This window comes from Arachis duranensis, chromosome 4 (genome assembly GCF_000817695.3).
Source record: "Arachis duranensis cultivar V14167 chromosome 4, aradu.V14167.gnm2.J7QH, whole genome shotgun sequence".
Taxonomy (NCBI): domain Eukaryota; kingdom Viridiplantae; phylum Streptophyta; class Magnoliopsida; order Fabales; family Fabaceae; genus Arachis; species Arachis duranensis.
Window position 1 is genome coordinate 53924465 of NC_029775.3, and position 4434 is coordinate 53928898.

The 4434-nt window shown below is 36.5% G+C and overlaps 1 non-coding gene across 1 annotated transcript; it reads left to right on the forward strand.

Annotated features, from left to right (window-relative positions):
• Positions 1–2677: 2677 nt before the first annotated feature.
• Positions 2678–2785, forward strand: LOC127746887 (small nucleolar RNA R71). Its single transcript, XR_008008699.1, has one exon. It is a non-coding gene; the product is annotated as a small nucleolar RNA R71 (small nucleolar RNA).
• Positions 2786–4434: the final 1649 nt, after the last annotated feature.

Consider the following 4434-nt stretch of genomic DNA (forward strand, 5'->3'; position numbering starts at 1 on the left):
ATCTCTGAATCAGATTTTTGCTCAGGTCCATCAATTTCAGCCAGAAAATACCTGAAATCACAGAAAAACACACAAACTCATAGTAAAGTCCAAAAAAGTGAATTTTAACTAAAAACTAATAAAAATATACTAAAAACTAACTAGATCATACTAAAAACATACTAAAAACAATGCCAAAAAGCGTACAAATTATCCGCTCATCAGAGAGATAGGTTCGGCCAAGGGGGTAGGAGAGTGTTTGTGATGTGTGAAAATGAAGGAGTGAAGAGGGGTATTTATAGGGAGAAGAGGGGTATTTATGGGGAAAGAGAGGGAGAGTGGCCGAATGGAATTGGGTGGGTTTGGGAGGGAAAAGTGTTTGGATTTGAAAAGTGAGGTAGGTGGAGTTTTTCGGGAATAGGGATGGAGGTGATTGGTGAAGAGAATATAGGGAAGAGAATAGGTTTTGATAGGTGAGTGGTGTTTTGGGTAGAGTGTTATAGAGATGTGTGAGGGGGAGAGAAAAAGAGGTGGGGTAGGTAGGAATCCTGTGGGGTCCACATATCCTGAGGGGTCTAGGACTTCTCATCCCTGCTCTATTTAGGCGTGCAAAACGCCCTTAGAGTGCAATTCTGGCGTTTAACGCCAGACTGCTGCCTGTTTCTGGTGTTAAACGCCAGCTTTTATACCTTTCCTGGCGTTTAACGCCAAGCTGTAGCCTGTTTCTGGCGTTAAATGCTAGTTTGGTGTTTTTTTTTTTGCATTAAATGCCCAGAATGGTGCCAGACTGGGCGTTTAACGCCATTCTGCTGCTCTTATTGGCATTTAAACGCCAGTAAGTTCATCCTCCAGGGTGTGCTATTTTTAATGCTGTTTTTAAATTTGCTTTGATTTTTGTAGTTATTTTTGTGACTCCACATGATCATCAACCTAAAGAAAACATAAAATAATAATGGAAATTGGAATTTTAACATAGATAAATAAAAATTGGGTTGCCTCCCAATAAGCGCTTCTTTAATGTCAATAGCTAGACAGTGGGCTCTCATGGAGCCTCACAGATAATCAGAGCATGGTTGGTGCCTCTCAACACCAAACTTAGAGTTTGGATGTGGCCTCTCAACACCAAACTTAGAGTTTGGTTGTGGCCTCCCAACACCAAACTTAAAGTTTGATTGTGGGGGCTTTGTTTGACTCTGTATTGAGAGAAGCTTTTCATGCTTCTTCTCCATGTGTACAGAAGGAGAACCTTGAGTCTTGAATACAAGGTAGTCCTCATTCAATTGAAGGACCAACTCTCCTCTGTTAACATCAATCACAGCTTTTGTTGTGGCTAGGAAAGGTTTGCCAAGGATGATGGATTCATCCTCATCTTTCCTAGTGTCTAGGATTACGTAATTAGTATGGATGTAAAGGCCTTCAACCTTCACTAGCACGTCCTCTACTAGTCGATAAGGCTGTTCATTGATTTGTCTACCATCTCTAGTGATATTCTTGCAGCTTGTACCTCAAAGACTCCTAGTTTCTCCATTATAGAGAGTGTCATGAGGTTAATACCTGACCCTAGGTCACAGAGAGCCTTCTCAATAGTCATGGTGCCTATGGTACAGGGTATTAAGACTTTACCAAGATCCTGTTTCTTTTGAGGTAAACTGTGCTGAACCCAGGTATTCAGTTCATTAATGAGCAATGGAGGTTCATCCTCCCAAGTCTCATTACCAAATAGCTTGGCGTTCAGCTTCATGATTGCTCCTAAATACTGGGCAACTTGCCCTTCAGCAATATCTTCATCTTCTTCAGAAGATGAATAGTCATCAGAGCTCATGAATGGTAAAAGAAAGTTCAATAAAATCTCTATGGTCTCTGTATGAGCCTCAGATTCCTTTGGTTCCTCATTGGGGTACTCCTTAATGGCCAGTTGACAATCCCTGAGTCCTTCCTCACTGTGAATCACTGCCTTTTCACTCTCTCCAGGTTCGGCCATGTTGGTCACAGTTATGGCCTTGCACTCTCTTTTGGGATTTTCTTCTGTATTACTTATGAGAGTGCTAGGAGGAGTTTCCGTAACCCTTTTACTCAGCTGACCCACTTGTGCCTCCAAGTTTCTGATGGAGGACCTTGTTTCATTCATTAGATAGATCAGAAATTATATTTGCTAAGCTAGATAGATTCTGCTCAGAATTCTCTGTCTGCTACTGAGAGGATGATGGAAAAGGTTTGCTATTCCTAAACCTATTTCTTCCACCATTATTATTGTAAAGCCTTGTTGAGGATTTTGTTGATCCTTCTATGAGAAATTTGGATGATTTCTTCATGAGGGATTATAGGTGTTTCTATAGGCTTCACCCATGTAATTCACCTCTGCCATTGTAGGGTTCTCAGGATCATAAGCTTCTTCTTCAGAAGATGCTTCTTTAGTACTGTTGGATGCATTTTACAATCCATTCAACATTTTATTCTGAGCCAATATGGCATTCAGGGCATCAATTTCAAAAACTCCTTTCCTTTGAGGCGTCCCATTACTCACAGGATTCCTTTCAGAGGTGTACATAAACTGGTTATTTACAACCATTTCAATGAGTTCCTGAGCTTCTGCAGGCATTTTCTTTAGGTGAATAGATCCACCTGCAGAATAGTCCAATGACATCTTAGACAATTCAGACAGACCATCATAGAATATATCCAGGATGGTCCATTCTGAAAGCATGATAGAAGGACACTTTTTGGTCAGTTGCTTATATCTTTCCCAAGCTTCATAGAGGGATTCACCTTCTTTCTGCCTGAAGGTTTGAACATCCACTCTAAGCTTGCTCAGCTTTTGAGGAGGAAATAATTTGGCTAAGAAAGCCGTGACCAACTTATCCCAAGAGTTCAGGCTATCTCTAGGTTGAGAGTCTAACCATATTCTAGCTCTGTCTCTTACAGCAAAAGGAAGAAGCATAAGCTTATAGACCTTGGGATCAACTCCATTTGTCTTAGCAGTATCACAGATCTGCAAGAATTCAGTTAAGAACTGAAAAGGATCTTCTGATGGAAGTCCATAAAACTTGCAATTCTGTTGCATCAGAGAAACTAATTGAGGTTTTAGCTCAAAATTATTTGCTCCAATGGCAGAGATTGAGATGATTCTTCCATGGAAGTTGGAATTTGGTGCAGTGAAGTCACCAAGCATCTTCCTTGCATTGATGTTGGGTTCGACCATTACTTCTTTTTCGAGATTCTCTGTAAGGTTTTCTTTGGATTGGTGTGCTTTAGCTTCTCTTAGCTTCTTCTTCAGAGTCCTTTCAGGTTCAAGGTCAGCTTCAACAAGAATGTTCTTGTCCTTGCTCCTGCTCATATGAAAAAGAAGAGAACAAAAATAATAGGGATCCTTTTTGTCACAGCACAGAGAGTCCTTATGCGAGTATAAGAGAAGAAGAATAAGAATGAGGAAAGAATGAGAGTAATTCGAACTCAAAGAGAGGGAGAGGGTTCGAATTTTTAATGAGAAGAGAAGTGTTAGTAGATAAATAAAATAAATTGAAAGAGATGAGAGGGAGAGAATTTCGAAAATTATTTTTGAAAAATGGTTAGCAATTTTCGAAAAAGTTAGAAGAGATAAAATTAGAATTTAAATCAATTAGTTAATTAAAAAGATTTTTTGAAAAAGAGGGAGGTAATTTTCAAAAATTAGAAGAGAGAGAATTAGTTAGGTGGTTTTGAAAAAGATTTTGAAATTAATTTTGAAAAGATAAGAAGTTAGAAAAAAATTATTTTGAAATTAAAGTTTGAAAAAGATATGATTTGAAAAAGATATGTTTGAAAAGATATGATTGAAATTTATTTTGAAAGAGATTTAATTTTTATAACCAGAATTAATGACTTGACTCACAAGAAATCAAAAGATATGATTTTAAAATTTAAAGTTTGAATCTTTCATAACAAGAAAGTAACAAACTTGAAATTTTTGAATCAAAACATTAATTGTTAGTATTAATTTCGAAAAATTTGATGTAAAAATAGGAAAAAGATTTTGAAAAGTTTTGAAAAAGATTTTTGAAAACTTTTGAAAAACAAAGGAAAAAAAATGAAAAAGATTTTATTTTGAAAAAGATTTTGAAAAGATAAATTTTTTAAATTGAAATCTTGACTTGACTAACAAGAAACAACTTATTTTAAATTTTTTTGACTAAGTCAACCCAAAGATTTTGAAATTTATGAGTGAAATATGGAAAAGATATTTTTTTATTTTTTTTATTTAATGAGGAAAGAGAAAAACCACAAAATGACTCAACATATAAAAATTTTGGACTAAAACAAAAGATGCATGCAAGAACACTATGAATGTCAAGATGAACACCAAGAACTCTTTGAAGATCATGATGAACATCAAGAACTTATTTTTGAAAAATTTTCAAGAAAAGAAAACATGCAAGACACCAAACTTAGAACTTTTTAATGTTTAGACTCTAAGAATTC